Source organism: Desmodus rotundus, chromosome 4 (genome assembly GCF_022682495.2).
Source record: "Desmodus rotundus isolate HL8 chromosome 4, HLdesRot8A.1, whole genome shotgun sequence".
NCBI classification, from domain to species: Eukaryota; Metazoa; Chordata; class Mammalia; order Chiroptera; family Phyllostomidae; genus Desmodus; species Desmodus rotundus.
Window position 1 is genome coordinate 11,081,940 of NC_071390.1, and position 27,939 is coordinate 11,109,878.

The 27,939-nt window shown below is 36.5% G+C and overlaps 1 protein-coding gene across 1 annotated transcript in view; it reads right to left on the reverse strand.

Moving 5' to 3' along the window:
* ATRNL1 (attractin like 1) overlaps window positions 1–27,939 on the reverse strand; it is a 495,303-nt gene that overhangs the window by 249,587 nt on the left and 217,777 nt on the right. The gene's annotated exons all lie outside the window — the stretch shown is intronic.

The window sequence follows — 27,939 nt, forward strand, 5'->3', positions numbered from 1 at the left end:
TCTCAACTGGAATGGAGTTACACCATTGTAGTAGGACTTATTAATAAGATATTTGCTCTGCAAGGCAGGCGAAGGCCAATTCAGGAGGTGAGAGGGAAGGTGCGGGGATCACATCTTTACACAGACCACAACTTGGGGCTGCCTGAGGGGCTTTGATCTAGAGACACTGAAGTTTCCTCTGGAGACACAAGAGGTTGGTTGTTCTTTGGGGCAGAAAATACAAGCATACAAGGGTAACAACTTCCCTCTCCCTCAGCATCAACATCCTATATGTTCCTGGATTAAGTTGCCCTTAGAAGCACAAATCAAGTCCTGGGAAGTCTGGGTCACGGCAATTAATTGCTAAGCTTCAATTTTGGTAACACAAATTGGAAAATACTACAAATAGGAGAGTAAATAATGACTGTTAGACTATCAATGCAATAGGCAAAACTTTCATCAAATACTAAATGGACATGTAGTGATATTGGTTATAGATACATGGCACAGACGATTGTGTGAAGCAGACGCCAAGTTCAACTTTAGATCATGCTACATTTCCTCCATGTTGTCACATTCTTGTGAGGCCAGACTCTGAGCAGTTGCTATGATAAAAAGCAAGACCACATGCAAATCGAGATAGAACAGGAAATTTGCAGAGCACAGTCTGAACCGAGGTTGAAACCCTGTGCAGCATCTGGCAAGTGATAGGGGTTCCTTAAGAACGAAATAAAATATTTGAACTTTGTGTGTATTTTTTAAACAGCTAGTAAGTTATTAGGATGTAAATACTCGTTAAGTATGTTAATGCTCGCTATGCCATTTAATAAACAGAACTGTTAGGTACTCCCTGGGGCCAGGAGCAACTGCGCGACCGACCTGACTGAGAAAGTAAGGGTGCGGGTGCAGAAAAAGTTTGGGAACCATATGTTTGGAAAATATAGCTCTCATAGAAGTATCCAAAAGCAAACCGCCTCCCCCTTAAAAAAAAATCCCATTTAAGCACAAAATCCAGTCAATTTGAAATGAATCAAAACAAAAGAGCCAGCTGCAGTAAAAGAAGTGCTCATGTGCATCAAATCCATCAAAACATATACTTAACAACGACCAACTACAGAACTCACAGATAAGAATGTGAAACTTACAAACCAGGATAAGCTAAGGAATATGCAAACAACAAAATTAAGGACATGGGGGATAAAAGCACTGATGCTCTCTTTTTCTCAAAGCATGGGGTCAAAAATCTCTGAAGCTTAAAACCAGCAGTTAAAAAATCCATTTGATTCAAAATTCTTAACATGTTTCACACTTTCTATATTTTATCTTAGAGGAATATTTAGGAATTAATATCTCTTGTGGTGGTAAATTTTGAAATACAAGGATTACTTTTATAATAGGTTACAGTAACATGAAATAAAACTATTTTTGTAACAGTAGCACCATGTTTACCATAAATCTTTCTGCCTTTCTGTTGTCTTCCCTCCTTTCATCCCTCATCTTTTACACAGAAATATATACGTAACCACAGAAAAATGCCTGGGGAGATATTTCCCAGATGTTACAGATGATGGGTCTCTAGAGAGTGATATTTGCATTCTTTTTTATTTCTTTTACTCTTACACTATTCTTTTTTGTTTGAATATTTTCAATAAACATCTATACTATTTTTCAGCAACAATACTGATTTTTCTTAATTAATAAAAAGCAAAACCACAAGGCACAATGTCAAGATATCAAATCACACTTAATTCTGGGTATGGGGATGACTGTTTGCTTCTTTGAACTTTTACTCTTTTTAAAAAATTCCCAAAACAAACAAATTCAGATAATTGCCAACTTCTATCAGCTCAAGAAATCTGCACTGACAACCCCATTTTCAAATGCATCCATAAACTTCTAGCTCAATTCGGATCATCAGCATCCACTGAAGACATCTGACTTAAAGAACCAAACTGTAGTGTGTCAAATATATTACTATTTTTTGTTAAATGCCTTGCCCACTAAAGTGTAAAACATCACATAGGGCAACCTTATAAACTTACTGAATTTCTGCCCAGATTTTAGGTAGAGTATGTGATTTCGGTTTTGCCAGTCTACACAGCTTGTTTCCCAACCTCCCTCTCCACAAAGGATCACTCATAATAAATGCCTTATTGTACATACCAATAGCTCATTCATTTCCCCCCTGGGTTACATTCCAGTGTTTGAATGTACCACAGTTTATTTATCCACTTACTTATTAATAGACAATTATGTGGTTTCCAGTGTTTGGAGATGACAAAAAGAGCTCCTGTAAACATCCCTGAACAGGTGTTTTGTGTGAATATAGGTTTCCTTTCTCTAGGGTAAATATGGAGAAGTAAGATTGCTGGGTAATATGGTAAGTGTGTGTTTTATACAGTAAGTGATTGTTCAGGTGTATCCTCAGGTTTGACTTTTTTTTTCTTTCACATGAGACCTCTTTCTATCACTTCCCTTTTCCCTGAAGGATACAGACTTTAGCATTTCAATCAGTGAATAATCTGTAGGTGTCAAACTCTCTCAGTCTTTAAATATGTCGATTTTGCCTCCATTCCAAAAAGATATTTTCACCGAGTGCAGTTTTAAATTTTAAATTACTTTATTTCTCAATTTTACAAGTTCTATTTGGTTGTATTTCAAATCTGCTAGGATCATATACATATGTATACACACACACATATATATACACACACATACATATATATGTGTATATGTGTGTGTATTTGTTTTTCCAAGATTTTTTTTGAAACTTTCTTCCTTTCAGTCATAGTAAGCATGGCTGTTTCGTACTATGCATCCAATCATTCCTACATTTTAAATCTTCAGGCCTGTTCTACTCATCTGTCATTTCTTCTGATTCTTGCTCATGGAACTGCATTTCCTAAGTGCTTGGTTATCCTTGAGTGTGTGCTTATGCTGGGAAATTCTTTGAAGCCTAGATGAAGGGGTGTTCATGCCTTCATTGAAGTGGTCCTTCTTTGCCTGCCAGAAGCAACTTTAAACTAAATTCAAGGTTCAAGGCATTTTTGGAGGATCATGTAGGTAATGAAGGGACAGCATGTCACAGCAAAATGGTGGGAGTGCTGCAGTCTGAACGCCAACCTTTCTCCCAAGTGTGCGTCCCTCTGAGGTTCCACCTCCGTCTGGGGGCACTCGCTACTCGAGTCCCCGTGCTGGGTAGCAGTGTGCTTTCACTTGTGTCCCTGTGTGCTCTGAAGTCAACAAACTAAACGGCACGTTTGCCTTATAGACAAATGCCAAGAGGACAAAACTTATTCAGTGGTCTTCTTACATCTCAATCTCCTTCTCTCTAGGTTTTTTTTTTTTTTTTGCCTTGTAGTACTATCTACGGTGTCAATGTATTTTTGATGATTTTAAAATTGTCTTAAAGTTTTATCCGTATTTTAAAACCCTGTGGAAATGTTGCTCTGATTAACGTATCCGGTCAACAGATGCCCCTACATCACTGGCCTTGATTTTGGGATAAAACATTCCCCTAAATTACAAAATATAATTTCAATAATATTAATCAATATTCACCAAAAGCTATTTATGCTTATATAAACCAGATGATAATGGAAGGTATTTAATTAATTAAAAACACCATTTAGCTATTCAAAACTGTGCTTTTTGAAATTAACATAAATGTTATAAATATGATACTTCTTCCCTCATCATACAAATATTTATATTAGAATATTGATTAACACCTGACAGGCAGCGGACTGAAATCCTTCATGCGCCCACCCAACTTGAGTACGACATGAGCTACACCTACTGAATAATGTAACCCTAAAGGCATATACAGTAGCCCTTCTATAGCAAACAATTTGTGTTTTCTACAAAGTTCACCTCTGTTTTACTTTAAATGCTATATTTTTTATAATATCCAACAAATGATACATGGGATAGAATATAAACAAGCTAATAAAAGTCAAACTAAAATTTATCTTCAAATGAATTATACATATTTTATAAACCCCAAAATGTAACCTATAATTAATAATTGTACATCAAAAAGAAATTTTTCCTGTTTCTTCTTATTCTTCTTCTTTATGTTACTTATATTAATCTGCTTATTTAACATCTCAATCTCATGGACAATTAAACAATACTCACAGCGGTGTACAAATGTCTAATCCAATCAGTTCCACCTTATTAAGCTCTTCTTCCACTATTTCATTGTATCATGAAACACACAGTAAAAAAGTCCTTTGACAAGTACTGTGCTATTTGTAGAGAACGTATATTTTGAAACTCAACATTTACATATCATCTGTACATTTGATATTTTAAAACAAAGATAGATGATTGTATTTGTTAAATTCTTTTTTCTTGGTAACCTTCATTAATTTGAAAATGTTACAATAAAAATAGTCTTCATTCTGTCACTGTGAATGCTAAGCTTAAGTATATAATCAAAATTTATAGTTAAACTTTCTTAAAAATAGAATTACCCTTGGGTTCCCTAATTTTGATATGCAATCCTCTGTAACAATAATTGCTAATTAATTAACTCAAGTCCCTAGACCAGGCAAGCACTGCCCCCAGACCTCCACGTGCCCACCTTACTGACTGTGCACAACAACGCCAGAAATGACGACGCACGGAAAACAATGCGGGTGCCATCACTTTCCCTAAGTCATGGGTGCGGAAGCTGAGGCCCGGAGACGTGCGGGAATGTGACTGAGATCTGAACTCAGGCGAACCGGCTTCCAGCAGCCTTGCTATTCCAACTCTCTCTATTCAAGGTGAATCATAACCAAAGTGAACTTGCCTATAAAAAATGAAATTATAAAAAGGTACAACTGTCATTATGAAGAGTCCTGAGGAAAAGAAAAACCTCTTGATGAGGCTTTGGCTCATCGTTTCTATAGAAATGTAATTAACGTTACCAGGAGAAAATAGAAGTCGTGTAGGCATAGAGATGCTATAATATGAAAAATTCTCCACTTGTTTATCACGCTTACTCTACTTACTACCCACAGGCGGCTTTACCGCAGGCTTGGAAAGGTGGCACGTGCACCTGGCAGCAGCGGCTTGCGGACTGAAGACTCCGGGGTCTGCACTCTGCTCTCTCCATCACCGGCTGCGTCATCTCAGGCAATTGCAAGACCCACACAAGCTTGGTTTCTGAAATGGGGACAATCACTTTATCTACTCCCAAGTGCTAAAGAAACAACGAACAGGCTCTTTTAGAAGGCACTTAGCACAGAGTCCAGCATAACAACAACAAAAAAGTTTATTGCTTTTGCCACCTCTGTCCCCACGATGAGCCGCCTAACCGCTGGCAGGACCGGCGCGCCCACGCCCTTTTGTCCCAGAAGCACAGAGAGGGCCACAGCCGCGCAGGAAGGACCTGTGCTCCTTACACCCCAGCTGAAGGCACTCGGGACTCCAGACGTCGCACCTTCAACCGCTGCTCTGTGTAACCAAACGTTTGACGGTCAGATCTACCCCTTTCTGCCTTATACTGTGGGCGCCCCAATTTGAGATTCAACCCCCAACCCCAGCTCACACTGCGATTTCCCTGTTTTCAGGCTCTGTGCCGAAAAAAGAACAGGAAAAATCAGGCAAAACAATCGTGCTTGCGCTGAGTAGGTGTAATAAAATACAATTGTGTATATCTCTAAACATAGAAAATAAGCTTCTCTCTTTGAAAATGTGAGCTCCCAAAGGACTGACACAATTTTGATGATAATTATGAAACAGGATCTTGCGACGCAAAATGTAATGTTTTTTTAAAAAATTCTAAATTAAACCCTTGATTTATAGTTATAGCCTTTGTTACATCAGTTCAGAAGCCAGGGTAGGGCTCCTGCATATGCAACAGCTTTTGTCTGTGGGTCCCTCCGTGGTCTACCGCAGCGCCTCCTGGCTGCTGGAGCACGCCAGTACATCCAGGCCGCTCCGCATCAGATACTCGGAGGGCTCCCCGTCTCATGGGCAGGCGGTGGGGACACTGACAAAGCGGTGATGCTCGTGGAGGAAGCTACACAGTCCTGGATCCAGTGAAGCCTTTATAGCCTTACTGAAATGATAGGCTTTAAAAGCGTTTTTGGAATTGTCACCAAACATAACTCATGTGAATCAGTGCCATGCGATTTTAACAATGTTAGAATAAACATTTCAACTTAACTTCTATGGGTAAAGATACCTGTTTGCTGTAATATGTTTTATATTAATAGTATAAGTACTTACGCATAAAGAGTAAACCCCCATCATTCAAACAATTAAATATTAAGAATAATCCCCAGTAAAGTAAGTCAGACAAAAGCTTGAAGCATTTTTTTTTCTATTTTGTCCACTGAGATGTTAAACTATGGAGAAACTCATTATTTCCAGTTAAAAGTTCAAATCATAGTTTTGAAAGTGGATGCTGAAAAAAACAAATATGTCACTTAAACCTGTGAGCATTCTTGCTGAACCTAATCCCTTTAAGAACTTAGGTTTCCACAATGGCAAAGGAACCTCAAACTTCCCACAATGCAGAGTCTTCTATTTAGTGACAGTAATATATATTTTCCATACATTCTGTATCTTTATGGGCCTTTGACTGTAATAAAAACTCTAGTTACGGTCCGTTCTTCATAACATATCACTGAAAATATGAATGCATGCTTTAAGTAATAACTATGAATCCACATCGCATATTTGGGCTACTAAATATAAGGTTATAATTAACTTTTGCCCCAAAATACCGACATAACGTGCAAAGCATTCATGATCCTTATTATTTGTGCAACAAGGAGCTTTCAAAAATCAAAATTCTGACACAGAACTTCATAGTTTAGACCTGCTTTTCAAATTCCCTCTTGGTACTACTTCTACTGGTCTTGAGGATTTTTGAAAAGCAAATTCAGATTTCCAAACTATGTATTTTGCTCTTTTCTACACTTCATTGTGGAAGGGTAACAAGTAATGGAAGTTAACTGACACATATAACATTGCTAAATATATAGGAGTTAAAATAGTTAGAGCCTGCTTTGAAGAATACCACTGGCCAGTGTAACTTTCAATGCAAAATGAGTCCTTAAAAAGTTTGAAAATGCTATGGGGAAAAATTAAAGACCATTTGTGACATACAGGCAGACTAATTGGAGAGAGAGTTGCTATTAAACCAAAAGCTTAAATTGGTTCCTATAAACCAATGAAACAAAATTATCCCATGCAAATATTTGTAATCAATATGTGCTCTACTCAGTGAAACAAGATCAACTACAGTAAATGAAAAACTCTGGGAAAATGGTTATATGACTGCTAAAAGGAGGGACAGGTTTGGCCGTGAGCCATGGATGTTTTGGGAGCAATGAAGCGACAGCAGTTAGAGTGGTGATTTAAAAAGACTAACCCGGAAGCAGTGAATATCTAAGTAATGTAGCAGTAACTTTGTCATTTTATAAAGACATGTAATTTTACACCAGTGCTATGCAATCTTCCAATAAACAAGTAAGAGTGGAACAGAGGAAAAGATACTGGAACTGAAGTAAAAAAATCCTAGATTTAAATTCAAGCTGTGTGAGCTTAGGGCACTAACGTCCTTGAACTAAATGTCCTCATCTGTAAAATGGGGGTAAAACTTTCTGCAGTATCTACCGCATAAATTGTTACCAGGATGGAAGTGCCGCTGGGAAAGTAAGTTATAAACTTAAAGCACTATTTGAATAAGAGATGATTATTGGATGAACAGAATGAATGTTTGGTCATCACGTACTTATAAAACATCATATTCATTGAAAGCATAAACAGGAAGAAAATTTAAATAGATCTGAGAAATCTAGAGTTCTACCTCAATCATGTCCTCATAGGTAGCAACAGAAAGAACAAACAATAATGCTGTTTTATTTAAGAGGCGAACTGAAAACTCAGAGCTGACTATATAAAATATAATTAAAGGTTAACAATGACAAGTGGTTGTCATTGTTGTATTGTAATATATACTTGCCTCAAAAATCTAGAAAGTACTTAATAAACTTAAGGAAACAGGCTAAGATGCCAAATAGATTGATTAATAAACAAATTGCTGAAAAATACAGATGAATCTCATTATTCTGACCTTGAGTAGAAAGTCATTGGGAAATGTCATGGCCACATTAATACATTTAGCTGTGGAGGAAGACAACGTCCCTCACACTTTATCACGCATCACTGAACTGTAACAAATGCTGACAGTTGGAGAGCAAATCTCCAAATATTATGACACCATCTCAGTGACAGCTAACGAAGAAAGCTCAGTATGATCAGCGTTTCATGTTTGCGACCCTACAGGCATGGATGGAAAATACAAAATAAATTGATTTAAAGCATTTGGATAAACATCTTTAATTCTGGCACTTTAGGGCGGGGGGGGGGGGCGAAGGTGGGTGCATTTGTTTAGTATTTGGCCACCAGCAATTTATCTTCAGGGCCTAACAGAGAACACTCTTGGGGACACATCTATTTAAAAAGACTGCTCAGTAACCTTGCTCCGTTACAAAGCAGTTCATGACAAGGGTCTTTTGCAGCAGCAATAATATTTGCATAATAATTGCAAGCCCAGAAGAAAATGCTTGAAATGCTCCAGCCATATTCCAAGAGTTTTATTTTTCATAAACCAAATTTTCCCAAATTGAACTTTAAAAGTCAGTATTCACTTCTGAAATGTGTTACTTAAACATTCACTTCTAATGGACTATAATATTCTCTTGTTGTACCTTGAAAATGAAAAGTGAGTAAGAACACTTCTTAATGAATTTTTTTGATTGAGTATGTTGAGCAGGGAGGGGTATGTTCTCAGGGCAGCGCTGAAGTAAGCCTGCAGTTCTCATGAGCCGTTTTGGCAGCTGTGCGCTTAGTTCTACGAGTACCGTGCTGAAAACGTACATCCCTAGAATCGGATATGCAAAGCCAAACCTGTATAACTGCCATCTGAACTTTTGCCTCGCAATTAAAGGGTCTGTGTGCAAAGTATTTCTGAAAGGCACAGGATCATGCATTTACAAAATGACAATCCAAATCATCACTAGTACATTTCCACTTATTTCAGAACAGCCCGTGTCAGGAAATAGATCTTGGACTTTACCACGTGCGAATAATAGGATAAGCTCAGACAAAACATCCTCGGTTCTCTTCTTTCTCTCCCTCCCTTCTCTGATCAAATGAGGATGTGTGCATATTGCTGGCTAGCCTAGGAAAATCATGACACTTAAATTTTTATTTAGAAGAATTAAGTTATATAGTAACTCAGTATGTAGAAATTAAGATAAATATAGTTTAGAAACGTAAGCCTAATATAAAAGAAGTGGATTTTTGATGAATTAGAGCCACTGATATTGTGCCTGTGGATTTTTGTGCATACAAACTGAAAGACACATGACCAACATTTTATTATTCATAGCTCTAATATAAAAGATGGCTGAACTATAAAGATGAGAATAAATGGATTTAATCTATATAAAGTAGTATCATTAAAATATTCTCTCTTTCTCACATATATTATATATGCATATATACTCATATACATTTATGATAAATAGAAGTACAGGGCATTCCTATTATTAGTAGGTAAATGTGTACATTCCTCAAGAAGTAAACCTACTCCATCATCCAGACCCAGCACATCATTTGTAAGCAAGTACAGCAAATTACCCCCTCATAGCTGTGACGTGCGGAAATGGAAAAGGTTTGTTGATTTCCCTCTCCACTGGACTTATTCCCAACTACAAACATAAACTATTATCAGTGTTACTAACAGCACTTATTATAACTCATGTCTGCTTTCTAGTTAGAAGATCACAAAGGAAAAAATTAATGCATGACTTAAAGGCAGTGTTACCTTCAGAACTGCATTGAGATATTTAAGATCAGTGAGTGGTATATTAACGAAATTCTTAGCCCATTCATGTGGCTTCATAATATACTGACACTTTGATTTCAAATTCTAATGATCAATCCTTAGTGCTGCATTATAATTAATTCTAACTCTGCAAATTGAGAGCAAATTGTAACACTTCCAGTGAATACATCAATTCATAAAATGCTGATTCGTAAGTATAAAAAAATGAATAGTCACACTGCTATTTTCATGTCTAAGAAGATTCAAATGAAACAAATGTTTATTGTGACAGCTAGATCTTAAAGGGAAAAAATAATAAATGGCCTTGCCTACTCAATAAAATGAGTGTGGATGCAATATGTAGGTGCTCCAGGAAATGAAGAAAAGTCCCCACTTTTACATAAAAAGTGAGCTCTTAACTATTTCCTACAATTTTCTTAACTTATTAACCATATTAATTTAAATACAAAAATGAATAAAGTACTAAATGAAAGGTAGTAAGTACATCAGCTTTTAGTAGCTAGTTTTACTAGACGAAATGTAATATTGCATGTCTCATGGAGGTCTATACTCAAAGTAGAAACATATTTCCTTTATGCTCCTATTGTCCCATTTGGAAATGGATAATATTACACAGATTATATTAATGTCTCATATTTGACCCCTTTTAAAGTTTAAAAAAAGAAAAAGAAAAAGAAAAAGAAAGGAAGGAAGGGAAACGTATTTCTAACTACCACCCGGAGTAGGCACAGATGCAGTGGGCTAAAATGTCAGAACGGTCATCATTTTGGAGAGGACTGGGACTGGGAGGGGCGGAGCGGACCCTCTGTGGTGCTTTATTTCTTTACACGAATGCACGTGAATGGTGCTTCCACAGGCATCTTCATTCTGTGAAAATGCACCAAGGTATATACTTCTGACTTATGTAATGTCCTATATACAGTTTCTACCTCAATAGGAAGTATACCTAATAAAGAATTAATGAAGAAAAATTTTTTTAAAAAAGTCAGAGAAAGAACTGCTAACCTTCCATGACAAGAGACTTGAAAAGGGAAGATGACTCAAGAAAGATGACTTGTAACTGCAAGGACTCTGCTTTGATTGGGAGCCGTAAGTCACACGGTGACCTCTTTGAGGACTTAGAGAATTTCATGGAAGTAGCACTATTGGAGAACTGCTTTCTGGTAAGAAAATGCAAATTAAGAACCATCAGATTCACTCTATCTAAGATTCACATGTAACTCAGGTTCGTTAAGCAAATTTATTGAAGCAAAGGTGAAATTTCCCCAGAGTAAAAATGAAAAGTCCCTAAAATCACTGAAATTTAGCTTAAAATGTATATGATAACCTATCAATTATGTAACTTCAAGAGGAAATATTGGGTAATATTTTATTTAACATATAATTCAAACATAATATGTACATTTCTCTCTATAAAATACTATATATGTACATATAGTACTTTATTTATAATATATAATTCACATGTAATATTACATACATCTCTCTATAAACTTTGTATGTACATATATATATATATAATAGTATCTGGAATCTTAAGACATTTATTGTTTTATTGGGCTTAAGTATTTCTTCCTCTTCCAGGAAGAATTATAAATCACTCAGCCATATGAAAGTATAGTTTTATTCTTTGTGAACCAATAAAAACAAATATAAATGGTGTTATAGCTAATATAAATAGATCAAAAACAAAACTATCTAGACTCTTACTGACCCAATATGTTCTAGAGCTTATTTCCTAGCAGGGTATGAGAAACCCTTTATCTTGGGTAATTAAAATACATTGCTTATATATAATCACATGTGACCTGCAAAAAAGGTAAGATAATTAATAAGATAATTAAATCTTCACTATAAAACATACTAACAATAAGTACGAGCAATGTATTTTATAGGACAAAATGACTCATTTAACAGCGATCTCAGAATGATTACACCAAAATGCCAACACCAATTTTGTTCCAATGTAAATTTTAGATATAATTGTTAAAACTCTATCATTAAAGTAAAAATGTATTGGAAATGTTTATAATATGATGTTGACTGAAAAATGAACCTGTTAGTAATCTGTTCAAATCAAAGTCACTTGATTTTGAGAAGCTTCCTGGAATTCAAATGAAATTCAGATCGATCATAGGTCCCCAAACCACCTCTTAGCTCAATAAAATTTATGGACTGGTACATCTTCAAATATCTGTAATAGTCTCAAACGGCAAACGAGCTAATGTTTCTTAATGGGTCTCAGATAAACTACATTATAGAAAACTCATACTATGATCCAGAAGCGAAATAAATTTCAGAAATATTGATTTTTTTAGATTCCCAATAATCTAGTCATTCTCAGTGTTTCATTGTCAATAGGTCAGCTCACATTTGAAATTAATTTCTATTTTCTGAAAACAAGAAATTTCTCACATTTCTATCAATTCCATGATAGAAAAGGAATTATTTTTCTTGTAAGACTATGAAAATGTAGCTCTCAATAACACAGAATATTCTGAAAAAGCTCTTCAGATACTAATCATTTCATTCATTTTCTTAAAAAAAACTGTGATTTAAAGGAGAAAGCATCATGTTTTCTTTCTTTCTACCGCAGTTAGAACTATTGATCAAAAGTACGCCTCTTACTACCCACTCCTCTCCTCAAGTGTCCTGGGAGTACGTATGCTTCCTACTCTATTGATTTGGGCCTGATCACGCTACCTGCTTTAGTCAATGAACATGGGAGACAGGACACACGCCATGGCCTGACAGATGGCTTGCCCTCCCTGTTATTATTGCCCCTGCCCTCAGAAGAACAGCGGACCTTCTGAGACAGGGAGTTGCTCCTGCATTCAAGGTTTTCAGATGAAAAGAACGTGAGATAAACTCAACAATCAAATATGCTGCCTGGAGCAGGGCCACAGCTGACCGCCCCCACCGTCACATAACATCGAGTGGCTTTTGTTAACTACAACTGGGGACAAGGAAAGCTGATTACCTAGAAGTTGGGTGCTGTTACACTAAACTAAAATTTATAGCATGTGCCTCAAGGCTAGCAGGTGAATAAGAGGTCAATATTATTGAAGACTGGAGAAAGGCAACCCCTGGCATCCAATGTCAGATCAGGTGGTAAGTCTATAAACTTTTAATGTATCATAAACCATTTAATATGTAATCGATATATGGTTGTGGACAGCCAGTTCTCAAAGGACAATGGTACTAATGTGAACTAGTTATTATTGCCAACAGCAAGAAGCTAAGGTAATAAAGAAGTGAGCTAAAAAAAATGTCTGGTTTCCAGGAAAAGATGAAAGAGAAAATAAAGGTCAGAAATGCAGTGACTTGGCATTCCTTCTGTAAAGTCTGTGGTTAACTAAGTTGGTCCAAGCGAATCCATTCATTTGGACAAAATGTCATAAGAAGATAGATCGAAAATGACAACAAAGAAGCCTGATAAGCACCAAGTACTTGTAATTAGATGGAGCGGGGAGGGGAGAAGGGAGGCAGGGAAATGGGGAGGTTGGAAGGGTGGAGGGAGGGGGATATCAAAGAGATCTCAGACACGGGCATTGCCCATAAGCAACTGTGAGTAGGAGTGTGTGGCTGACTGTAGTCAAATAAATAGACAGTAGCGACAAAGAAAACAACCATATTGACAAGGTCTTGATGCCGTGAAAAGGGCCGCCATCCTGAAGGAGGAGAGTATGACTGCTGAAGAATTCAAAAGACCACATGCAATATTCCTCAATGATGAACAGGAATGAAGCACCAACACGTGCTATAACACGGATGAATGTTGACCACAAGGCAAAGTGGGAGATACCAGTCATGGGAGATACATTCATTTATGTATCTGAAGTGCCCAAAATAGGTAAGTTACTCCATAGAGACAAAAAAAAAATAGGTGATTGCCTAGTGCCTGGCGGGAGAAAATGGGGAATGACTGCTAACGAATATGGGCTTTCCTTTTGGGATTATAAAGACGTTCTAAAGCTGTGCTGAATATAAAGCAATGAACTGCCCATATCAAATGGGTGAATTATATAGAATATGAGTTATATGTAAAGAAAGTAGTTATTGAAAAAAAGGATTATGTCAGGAGACAGACTGAGAAAACATCTCGATGACCAGAGACATCACTCTGGGAATATTTTCATATTTCTGCATAACCATGGCTTTCTGAAAGACAATTACACCAGCATCCTTGGTTAAAGGGTGATTAAATAGCAAACAAATCTTGGAATTTAAAGTTGGAGACCTCCAAGAAGACCTATGGACATATTTCCCAGAGATAACTGCTTGCTTTCCACAGCAAAGGTCCCCCCTCCTCCCCAATCTGGGGGGGAGGGGCACATGTGCCAGCTGCCCCACGGAAGGTCCAAGAGTCCCCATTTCTCCGGTGGCACAACCCCCAGCACATGTGCAGAATCCATCTGGTTCTCACTGTGTCACCCTGTGGGAATACAAGGCACAGGGGAGTGACCCAAGTTGCCATGTGAGCAAAGAGTCTTGCCTCTGAACAAGAGTTCTCAAGATTCTGTTAATGTATGTGTGTGCGTATATATACATATGTGTATATGTGTATGTACATGTATATATAACTACATATATATGTGTGTACATGTGTATATATGTGTATCTATGCAAGTAGAGTAACATGTCAAACCCTTCTTGGTTTCAGATGCAACACCTAGATTCCTATGAATGGAAGATTCTGCAATGCCCCTTCAGAGCTGACCATGCATGAAAATGGAAATGGAAGGATTTTCCAGAGGGCAGAGCCAAACAACCATGAAGGACAGACCAGGGAGCTGCTCCCAGAAACCTAAGCGGAGATCTCTTACTCGCAGGGAAGGGGATGGTAAAACATTTCACCAAGAGGAGTCCAGGAATGCTCCACTCAGGGACTGCTCTACGCCTTCCCTTCTTCCCCTTCCAATGGAAGCTTTTGTTACGGTTTTCCTGTCCCACTTTGCTGCTGCATTTTGAGTGTGGGCGAAGAGGAGGCTGGATAACTGACATTTTCACTTCAGAGATGTCAAACAATTAGATGAGACTTCTGAGTGCATTCCAGCAGGAGGAAGCGGAGCAGCGAGTGCATTTCACGCACAAAGGGAAGGCACGATCACATGTGTGAGAAAACGGATTATAGTAAATTTTATCATCATTCACAATGATTCCTCTTCTCCCTGCCCTCCTGGGTAGGAGTATGATGTCTTTTTATATGTACTTATGGTACAGACAATGGATTTAAAGCACAAATAGTGGAAAGCACAAGCAGAAAGATATTAGCTACCAAAGGAACAATAATTAGGCAACTAGAGGTTAGCACACTCAAAGAAAGCAAAGTGTTACAGCAAAGCACTTAAGACCAAGATAGAAATAGGGTGACATGGAAGATGCAGGCCTGTTCAACACGATGAACGAAAGCACAATCCATATGCCAAAGCAGGCCCACCAGTCTTGGTGGGGCGTGCGTCCGCGTCCGCTGAGTCTCTGCACCTGTCTGAAAGAAGCGCTTAACCTCTCTAATTATTCTTGTCTATGGCAGTAAGTCACTGTAGTCGTTTGACAATCAGACTCTACAGTTCAGATTCATTCTTAAAGCTGGGAGAGTCAATACTTCCCATTTAACCAGAACAACAATGGGTTCATTTATTTTGCTACCGTATGTTCTATACTGTGAATTTTGCAGTAGTAAACTGCTATAATAGAGTGTGGTTTTTGTTGTTGTTGTTGTTGGGTTTTTGCAGAGAACCAACGCAATTGTGCCAGCTACCATTTAGTTTCACACGGAAGATGATAAACAGCAGCAAAGCCTGTCTGGCCTGCTGCCAAATGGAGCTGACTGATAAGACTGACCATGAACCCCTGACCTTTCCATGGGAAGGTTAACAGCCTCATCTCTGAATAACTGCTCTGGCATTTTTGATTCAAAAGACTTTGAAAAAAACATTAAGTGTTACATAAACAAATTTAATTCAAAATAATGTCATGAAAAATTAAAATAAAAATTAATGACAGTTGTTAACATTTGTCAAAACATTGCCAAAAAGCCACAAGTAGTATAATCGAGGCCCAGGAAATATCTCAAACACTCAAATAATAAAGAAAACCTGGCAACTTCATTTACTTCATTTGTTTTTTGAAGCCATCTTAAGTGGCCTTTGTACAACACGAATCGCAGGCCGGCTGCGTGAGTGCGGGAGCTGTTACACAGTTACCGCCCAGGGGCCGGATACTGAGACACGGTCCCAAGGATACTTCAACGTGCTCTCTTTATTAAGCAAATGAGAACCCAACGCCAGACAAGGATACAATGATAAAACACTGTGAATGCATACGGTAATCCCAATACCGATAGAGGTGGCCCTTTTCAAAGATAAGGGCTTTCTGCTCAAGATTATTGCTCAAAGAGTAACTGATATTTAAATAGACTATTTAAATATTCCTCCAGCTTCATATAACTAATAGCCACGGCACACAGTTATTTGACATTATTGGCAGAATTGGCAGAATTTAGTTTATGCTTTGTAAGCCACAAGCATGTTAATAATACTTAAAAGATATCTGAATATATTATGTTACAGCCATGGCCTAATTTTATCCTAAATTTTTAATTTTCCCAGTATTGACCACTACCACTCACAGAGATAGGCTTTTTTCCTGGTATTTCTTACTTGCTTGCCTTTCTCCCAACAACTACGTTCAGTTTACTAAGAGCTAGAATGGAGACACAACGTCTTTAACACTTGATATTAATGGTCTCATCATCTGGACACGTGCTTCATGGGAAGTGCTACAAATGTAAGTAAATCACTCGCAGCTGTTTTAAGTCTCCCTGAACTCGACACCCAGGAAGCCTGCAAAAACATCGTGGTGGCAAGTGGAGGTCGCTAACATGCAGAAAGGAAAAAGCTTTCTACCACTTGAAAACCACTGGCAGGGACGGAAAACGGCTATGTGATCAACAATGAAGAGAGAGCGAACACGTCATAAAGCGTGTTGAAAACCACTCCAGACGTCAACGGCATTAACCCTGCAGACATTCGGGTGATAACACACGCAGCCATGCACACAGAGTTTGCTTCTCAACTCAGTCCCAGTCAGCGCAGACCTGGCACTGTTCTCAGCCTCACTGCAGATGAACACGAACATTCCTTAATGCGATGCCTTCTGTTTTAAAGGTTTTACTGCCCACATAATTGCTCAGATCTCAGTTCCGGCTTAGTAAACAAAATGACTTCGAAGTAGATGGCCCATTAACAATATACACTTTCTAAAATTCAACATTAAGTGGGAAAAGATGAATATGTATTATATGCTCTACCTAAATCACTTTCTAAAATCTGATGTTTTAAAACAGTGTAATTTGTAAACTCTTCAGAGTAAAAGTATTTAAAAACTTTCCATTAGAACAATGAGCTTAACAGGTGTTATCCATGAGTTATACACCATTATTCTCTTTAAAGTTGAGTCAGACTTAATGCGCTATATATTATTTTGGAGTATTATCTCAAAAAATTACCATAAGTTACAGTCATTGGAAAAATTATTTACATATGCTTATTAAGCAATTTCATTTAATTATAATATCCTTCTAAGTGCTTGCAAAGAGGCTGTGTCTGAAATGATTAAACAAGGAGGACAGTGATGGAAAGTTTTATGCTCACACCCGGCCAAGAGCAGAAAAATTGTTTGCCAGGAACAGTGTGAAGGAAACTGTATCTTGCCTCATGCTGAGCAATAGCCAGGGCATTTCTTGGGGCTACTGGAAATATACATTCAGAAATCCATTAAGAAACATCTGAATTAAAGCAGTAATCAAATATACCCCAACAAAGAAAAGCTCAGGACCAGAAGCCTTCACAAGTGAATTCTACCAAAACTTTAAAGAAAAATTAATACTTATCATTCTTAAACAATTTCAAAAAATTAATGAGAAAGGAATGCTTCCAAACTCCTTCTTCAAAGCCAGTATTACCCTGATAACGAAACCAGACAAAGACATTACAAAAAAATAAATGAAAGGCCAATATCCCTGATGAACATAGTTACAAAAATTCTTAACCAAATATTGGCAAACCAGATTCAACAACACAAGAGTAAGATTACACGCCATGACCAAGTGGGATTTATCTAGGGATGCAAGGACGGTTCAAAATCTGTAAATCAATCAACATGATACGTTGCAATAACAAAATAAAGGATAAGATCACATTATCATCTAAAGAGATGCAGAAAAAATCATTAGACACAATTCAACATCCTCTTATGACGAAAACTCTCAACAAAATCATCACAGAAGAAACGTACCTCAACATAATAAAGGCTACAGATAACAAACCCTCAACTAATGGTATACTCAATGGTGAGAGCTAAAACCTGAGTGCCTTCCCTCTAAGGTCCAGAAGACAAGGGTGCCCACCATCACCACTTCTATTCAACATAGTATTGGAAGACCTAGTCACAGCAATCGCACCAGAAAAAGGAATAAAGGATAACAGAGACAAAAGGGAGAGGGGCAAGCAAAAGAACACAAATAGAGGATCATGGGCATGGACAACTGGAAGGGATTGGCTGTGGGAGTGGAGGGGTGGAGTAGAAGGTGGGATAACTGTAACTGAACAACAATTAAAAAAAAAATGTGTCCAAGCTGAAAAGGAAAAAGTAACACTCTCACCACTTTCAGATGACAAGATACAAATAACTGTAGAAAGACAGACCCTGCTAATGGATTGGAAGGATTAATATTGATAATGTCCTTACTACTTAGAACAATATACAGAATAAATTCACTATCTTTAAAATATAAATAGCATCTTCTTGGTACTCAAACAACTAATTCTTAAATTTAAACAGAACCACAAAAGCCCATGAATAACCAGTGAAACTTTGAGAAAGAACAAAGTGCAAGGTAGCGTGCTCCTGGATTTTAAACTATACTACATGGTGACAATTATCAAAACAATATGGTGCTGGCATAAAAACAGATATATAGATCAATGAAATAGAAGAAAGAGCCCAGAAATAACACATCATTTATATGTTCAATTAATCTTAAGAAAGAACGTAAGTAAATACAAAGGGATAAATAAAGACTCTTCAATAAGTGTTGGAAAACTGGACAGACATGCAAAACATTTAAACTGGAACCCATTTTGACACTATAAAAAATTAACTAAAAATGGTTGAGGTCCCTAAAGTTGAGATAATAAACCATAAAACTCCAAAAGAAAATGTAGGCACTAAATTCTTTGACATCAGCCCTGGCAATATCATTTTGTATATGCCTCCTTGGCAAAGGCAACCAAAGAAAAAATAAACACATTGAACTCCATGAAAATGAAATGTTTTTGCACAGCAAAGGAAACCATCAATGAAACAAAAAGGCAACCTGCTGAACAGCAGGAGATATTCACCAATGATGCATCTGATGAGGGATTAATATCCGCAATTTATAGAGAGGTCATAAATTCAACACACACGAAAAGTCCAGTTAAAAATGTCTAGAGGACCAGAATGTTTTTCCAAAGAAGATATGATATACAGGTGGCAAACAGACATATAAAATGATATAAATTATCACTAATCATAAGGGAAATGCACATCAAAATGGCCATGAGATAACACCTCACACATGTCAGAATGGCTAGCATCCAAAAAAAAAAAAACCCCAAACAAACCCAACATGCCCTGGCCAGGTGGCTCAGTTGGTTACTGCATCATAAATACACTGAAAGGTTGTGGGTTTGATCCCTGGTCAGGGCACACACCCAGGTTGAAGTTTGATCCCCAGTCGGGGCTCGTTCAGGAGGCAACTGATCAATGTTTCTCTCTCACATCGATGTTTCTTTCTCTCCCTCTCCATCTTCCTCTCTTTCTAAACTCTCTCTAAATCAATAAACATATCCTTAGGTGAGGATTCAAAAACATCGACAAGTAAGTCCGGTAAGGATGTGGAGAAACCAGAGCCCTCCACATTGATGGTGGGACGATAGACGGGTATAACCAATGAAAACTGTATGGAGTTTCCTCAAAAATTAAAAATAGTGCAGCCACATGAACCAGCATAACTCCACTTCTGGGCATTTATCTTAAGAAAACAAAAACCCTACTTTGAAAGGCTATATGCACCCTTAGGTTCACTGCAGCATTATTTACAATAGCTAAGATTTGGGAACAACCCGAGTATCTATTGTAGGATAAATGGACAAAGAAGATGTGAGATGTGTGTGTGTGTGTGCATGTATATATACACACGTGTATATATATGTATCACATCATATTCTATATATAGAAAATATCTTCTTTATATACATATCTCACATCTTCTATATATATCTCACATCCTCATTATATATATGAAATAGACATATGTCCCATTCATGTATATATGAGATATATATCTTAGTCACATATATGTATGTATATATACACAAATACATGTATAAAATCTTCATGCACATATATGTCTGTGTATATATAACATGCATTTATATATACACGTATGTAAATATATGTGGAAATACTACTTGGCCATAAAAAGGATGAAATTTTACTACTTGCGACAACACAGACGGGCCTGAGGGCATTGTGCTAAGTGGAGTAAGTCAGATAGAGAAAGACAAATACCACAGGATTTCCTTACATCTGAAAAAAACGAAGTAAGTGAACAAACAAAACAGAAACAAACCCACAGATACAGAACACAAACCGATGGCCGCCAGATGGGAGGGAGTGGGGGATGGGCAAAAGAGTGGGCAGTAATTACGGAGTACAAATTGCCAGTTATGCCAACAGCCATCGGAGTATGAATGGGGAATATGGCCAGTGATGTTATAATTATATGGTGTCTGATGGGACTAGACTTGCCAGGGTGATCATAAGTTATATAAATTGTATGTCAACTATAATTGGAAAATAAATTTTAAGTAAATCAACAATCAAACAGAAAAATGGACTGAGATCATGAGCAGTTTGCAGAAAAAAAAAAAAAAAGGCCGTTAAACATTGGAAAATATTCTTGACCTTCCCGTTACTTAAGAAGCACAATTTAGAACCAGTCTGAAATACCATTTATCACTTATCAAATGGCAAAACACAAAGTTTAACAGCATACTCTTCATGCAATCGATGGGAAAATGAAGTGGCAAAACTACTTTCTGGTTAAAGCTATAAAACTACAAATGTGATTACCATTAAAAGCCAGCAATACCATTTGGAATTTATATTGTAGCTATACCTGCAATACATAAAATATGGCCTACATACAAAGTTTCAGAAACTAAAGAACAAAAAGCAATTGTTCATTTGTAGGGGCTAAATAAACTAGGGTACAGTCATACTAGAAAATACCATTTACCTGTAAAAAAAAGGCCTGCAATGCAGATACTGTGATTATATTGTTAAATGACAACAGTGCTATGCATCAGAAGATATCTTATTTCTTCATTCTAAGATGTGAATTTTTTCACATTTTAATATTTCTGACATTAACATGCACTTTATAATCAATGCCATACTACAGTTTAATTGCCAGCATTGTTTCTTTCTTGGTGATACATAAAAAACGCCATCATTACACTGCATAATACTGCAGCTATAAGAAAATATGGAAATCTGTGATTTTTGCATAAGAAAATGAAGCACATGATAGTGTATATTAGCATTTGTGGATACTTGCATTAGAAACCCCAGAAGGACACATCCAGAACAATGGTCTCGACAGGACCAGGGAGAAGGGGGTGAGAGGTGGACACGGTTACAGTGAACGTAAAAATCCTCAACTCACAGATTTTTTTGTCCTAATTTCTGAACTATATAAATGTATTATTTATCTAAAAATTGTGTGCGTGTATTTAATTAACATAAAAACATACACTGTAAAATCAGTTTTAAAATATTATTCGAGTCTACCTGTGCTTTTTACTCATCGTGTTACGTTCTTCCTGGGGTAAAATCTGTGTTTGGGCAAACACTGAGAGTCTGTTTTATATTTAGGATCTAAATTCTGGCAAAGACATTTAGGGTTAGACCCAATCCCTGCAGACGCAATCAATGTGTCTTTATGGACATTATTAATTGAAAATATTGCTGCCAGTGTGAAGTTGGCATTTTAAATCTTTAATAAAACAAAACACTAGAACATGACTGTAGTAACGACACAGCCTGTCTTCCACGGATATACTTTTTTTGTTTAATGCTTCTGCATTCAGATTATTAAATTCACTTGCAATATTAATTTTTTGGCATAACAAGGAGATGAAGCAATTAGAATGTGTTCGCTGTCTTGTGAACTTCAATATTAAGAAGGGACTTATAATATCCTCTTTCCTCTAGCTGAAATAATGCGTATCACCAGGATTTAATAGCCTGCACAAAGGGTGCTGGCCACTTACTATGTGTGACAACAACCTCTGCCAGACGTGATTCTATGTATCCACACTCATAAAAAGTTATTCCACTGTTATCGTTAACTGCCAGCTTTCGGCATCAAAGTCACCTTCATTGGAAATCCAACAAACATTTATCTTAAGAAATACAAAAAGTAATTCTAAACAAAATAATGAGGCATATTAAGTAGAGTAACAACCAGATAAAGGATGACAGTGTGAAAGCTGCCACCAAGTATTTCTCTCATCAGGTAAGCAGGACGCTGAAGGTTTTATAAAGGTTAAACAAAAACGGAATCACAGACACTGCGATTGTTACTTAGTATGCATGATTCTCTTTGCAAGCACTTCCTGGAGAATTTATTTGGTTTTCACCATCCTAATTAACTTACTGTTACTAAAATACCTTCTAGTTGTTCACTAATGAGCAGGTAATTTGCTAATTAAAAGATGTAAAAAATGAATGTCTTAACAAAATAAGGAAAAAAATGTGCTCCTGCATGAATCTAAAATTATACCTTAATAGAGAATTTGAGGCAGTACGTGGCTATAGCTTTGAATTAAAAATAGACTGTCACCAGAGACATCACAGTGAAACGGATCTTAAAGTTCTTGATCTTTACTAGGTTGTTGCCATGCACAGCATCCCCGAGCCATTCATCTGATACACACTTTCATTTAATGTACATTTTCTTAAGTGGAGAACAAATTTAATTAAGCAAATCCTAAGTCTGAATTAACCTGTGAAACAAAGTGAGATGTTTTATCTGGAAAAAATTATTCCAATACATCTCAAAGAATTACTGAAACTGAGTAATCCGTTTTACCGCACATATTTTTTAAAAAGAGGCTAGCAGTCCGAAACAGCACTAGCTCTGATTTGTAAAATGTTACAATTACTAAACTACGGTCCCAGATAGTACAATCACCTAGCCACATGAGTTTCCAGCCACCACAAGATCCTACACTACACTTAATCTTCTAAAACCCATGAATTTTCAAAGGTTTAAAATAAAACAAACAAGCAAAATATAACCACAGACATTGAAATTAAGAAAAAACTGACAGTAACCAGGGGGGAGGTGGGAGGGAATAATGGGGAGGATAACGGGGGGAGGGGGCGCCAGGAGTGTTCAGGAACTTGTACAAAGGACACATGGACAAAAGCAAAGGGGATAGGATCAAGGGTGAGGGGTGGGGGGAGTGGTGATGGGGAAATGGAGACAACTGTACTTGAACAACAATAAAAAAAATATTTTAAAAATACAATGAAATGCAACATAGATTTCTACCCAATATTGGGTAAGTACAAAACCATGGGTGTTAAGCAAACAAGGCATTCCTGACAAGTACATTCTGCGTGGCCTAGCTGACCAACAGGTATACCATTTACCAAAACAGGATTTCAGCGACCAGCAAATGAAGTATGGGTCACCAACCAGTGTGCAATTAACTGGTTGCAAATGTGACAGCCTCAGTCCTCGGGCAGGGCAGCCTCCGGGAATCGGCGTCAGAGCCTGGACCTACCTCACTCATCCTGACCTTCACGTGAAATAGGAGGGAGCATAATATGGCAATAATATCATTATTTCTAAATAGAGTATATGCAGTGTTCTAAGTACTTTGGCAGTTTCCCTTGTTTCAACTGATTGATAAAATAACCTATAGTAGTCCATAGAGATTATAATTTAGCTCTTCCACGCTCCATTAAGATGCCTCAAATATTCATAATAGTCTCAATAGTATCATTTAGCAACACAATTGTCCTAAAATAATAGTGCATTTTAATTAGATTTTGCATTTCAAAGCATTTTCTATACAGAAAACAATTTTATGCAACTTATGTCAATACCTTAAGATAAAAGAATAGCCAAAGGTTATATGTAAATTAGTAATTATCTAAAGGAAGCAAAACTGATTTACTGTTTAATTCATGTTAGCTCATCTGTTAAGCAAATAACTATTCTGAAAGCAATAAATTGTCCACATCTATTTGAGATTTTCATAGTCAGTGAGATAATACACAACCAGCTTTTAAGAAAAGTGAAATTTTCTCATTTTTATTAGGAAACTATGGGCCTTATATAAGATTGTTTAAACAATTATGTATGGTTTTTGAAAGTCAAAGATAATGTTCCAGCAAGAAACCCAGCTAGAGTCCACAATGTCAGTACTTCAGGACGTCTTAGGAGAAATAAGGAGTTAATACTTCTAGTAAGGCACCTTAAAAAGTACACTAAGCAGAATCTTGCTAACCTGTATTTTATTAAAATTAATATTATTCCACAGTAATAACTTGGCAATCTTAAGAAAAATATCATTTTATACCAGTAGAAAAATTTCACAGAGAACACTAGTTAAAAATAATGATAGTCAAAAGGAAATTTTCAATATAAATGATACTTCTGGATTTGTAATTATAAACTTACACGCTCATATTTTATCTGAAAACACTTTGTGTAGATTTTAAATTTGGATGCTACTGTACTTTAAATTATTAGCAGTTAGAAAGATTGTGTTTCAAAATCATTGTGAGTCCATTTCCTAAGCTAAGAATTAGGGCCAAGGTAAGTAATTATGTACTGCTCTAAATGCACTGTGTGCCTTTATATCTAGAAAGAATATCTATCTATCTATCTATCTATGTATCTAGAAAAATATATCCAGGAAGGAATGTAACTGAGTGCCGTAAGCCTGCAACACACTTTAACACAATGCTATGGTACAAATTCATAATTACATGACATAATGACTATACAATTATGTAGTCTTTCTACATCAACATCAAAACTAGTTACTTACATACAATAACTTTCTATATTCAAATGAAGGAAAAAGTAGCAGAAGCCAAAGTGTATTATTATTTTCCATTTATTCATCAAAGTTCAAAGATTTTACAACTTAATCTAAAGCAGTGTGCCAATATTTTAATTTAGCTAAGATTATAATTTAGCTTTTTGTGCCTTAAATTCTTTACTGATGTCCATCTAATCCTGTTGTTATTTTTAAAACATGCATATAATCTAATCACTTCTTGCCACACCCACAGCCACCTGAGTCATAATGAACTGAGCCATTGGTATCTGGAGAAGCGCTACACTGGGGTTGGTTTTCAAAATTACTCTCAGAATTACGCAGCTAGAATGGTGCCCTGGATTTCTTACAATAATCTCCTTGAAAGAACTCCTTAGTGCACGACTCTACTGTAGAAATAAATAGTAATGAGAGAAAAGAAATATATAACAAACGGTCAAAATGTGATATATCATGAAAAATATTATATACATTTGACTCCTCATTAATAGTTATAAAAAATTTTTAGGATAGTAATTTATAATTACAATAATTTATTAGAATATAAATGTTAAAATATGCTGAACAGGCAGTACAGTATGCTACAATTAGTGTAAATAAGGTGGACAGAGAATGTATGTTTACATTTACTTGTATGTGTATAAAATAACTTCAACACACCCACACACAAAAAATCCTGGTAACACTGATCAGCTCTGGGGAGGAGAGAGGTGAGTGACTAGGGAATGGGGTACAAGTCTGCACTTTTGAAACACAGATATGTCACCTACTAACAATAGCTATTAAAACAAAATGCAACCAGTAGAACGAACAAGTAGATTGCTTGATTTGATAGCAGTCTGCCCATGATTATTTCCACTAGAGGAGAGAATGATTTCTAAAAATCTCTTCTACTACAAAATAAAGTTTTGTGATATCACATTACCAACGAAATGGAAAATACAGCTAGAAAGAAAAGAGAGAGGAAAAATCATGCCTGTCCCTCGTTGTTCAAGGAACAAGAACAAATGGCCACACTAAATGAGTTCAAATGGGCTACAGGAATAAAGGATCCAGCCCTGACTGCCCGCCCCTGGTCAAAGTACCGGCCATAATCTCACAGTGGATTTCAGACTCAGAGTAATTTCCATACTGAAATAGCTAACATGTGCAACAGTAGAGTCATGGATGAATCTAATACTATGTGGATTCAATATATTCTTAATGCTTTACCTAAATGTCATGATTAAAGTATACGAGTCATTTCAGTGAATAATAACCCAAATTAGATCATAATTATGCTGATATCAAGAGAATTTAAAAATAAATACAATACACTATGTAGCAAGAATACCAGGTATTTTCTAGATAATAACAGTACATATCAAACGTCAATTCACCATTACTTTTCAGTACAGCTGTGACTCTTGGAAATGAGAAAGAAAATACAATTCTTTCTCTTAAGGGAACGTCAAAATCAACTGTAGTAGGCCATTCCAAATTGTACTATTTTGAAATGTCCTCTTTGGGTGAGAATCTCCGTTATAGTGAACCACTACTAGTGACAGAGGGCGAACATCTGGACGCTTCAATTAGTTACATATTTAACATTCCTTATAATATGGTTGAAGTATTGAGAAACCAACTCTTCAGGATGCTAATATTATTGTGAAAGCACCTTTATTCTGAAATAAAAATACAAAGTAGGTAATTAAGATAATATATTCTGTACCTAATTTTTGGACAATTAAGAAGGAATGCCTTATAATAACTATGTTCGTCATAGTAAAATTATTCTATCTTGCTGCAAACATTTTTTTGTTTCAAATTATAACCCATAGAATATATTTTAAAAGTTCCCAAAGAGAAGAAATTTGAGCTCACAAGATTATACATACTGCTCAATTCTGTATTAGAATTATGTATCTATATATATGCCCAAGTGTTAACCAGCCAAAAAAAAAAAGAGGAAAGAAAGGAAGGCACAGTGCAGGGGGATGTTTTCACTTGGTGTGTATTACGAATACTGTTGAACCTTCGTGTACAGTTTTCTGTGGAGCTATGTTTTCATTTCTCTTCAGTATCTAGGAGTGAACTGCTGGGTAACGAGGAAACTTTCATCTTTTGACAAGTTGAAAGACAGTATTACAAGGTGGCTGCACCATTTTGCATACCCGGTAACAATGTATACGAAATTAAATTTCTCCACACCATCACTTCATTTATTATTACCAGTTATTACTGGTGACGAATAGTGACACTTATTAGTGAACACTGACGACTAGTGATGACAAATACTGGTGAATAACAACATACATCATTATTGATCATAACCACCCTAACAGGTATAAAGCAATGTTTCATTGTTTCTTTTCAGTTGTATTTCCCTGATTCTTAATGTTGCAGGGCATCTCTTCATGTGTTTGATGACCATGTATATATCTTATGTTGAGGAATGCCCATTCATAATCCTTTCTCTTTGTATTGCAATTTATCTTTTATTAGTGAATTGTAAGAATTCTTAAAGTATTTAGATACAAGTCTCTCATCAGATACATGATTTGCAAAAATCTCTTATTCTTTACCTTGTCTTCTCACTATCTGGATGTTCTTAGTGTCTTAGAAGACTTTGCAAGGTCAGGAAAATTTATTTCTGTGTTTTCTTCTAAGGATTTTATAGTTTCTCTCTCACATGTAGGCATATTTATCCTTATTGACTTAATTTTTGTGGACAGAGTTAAGTTATGGGTCTAATTTCATTCCTTTGCATGCTGCTATCCAGTTGCCCAGCATCATTAGTTGAAAGAGTAATCTTTCCCCTTGGTTAAATCAATTGACTATAAATGTAAGAGTTTGTCTCCAGACTCTCAATTCTGTTCTATTCACCTATACATCCATTCTTATGCCAGTAGCTCACCCAATTGACTGAGCTTT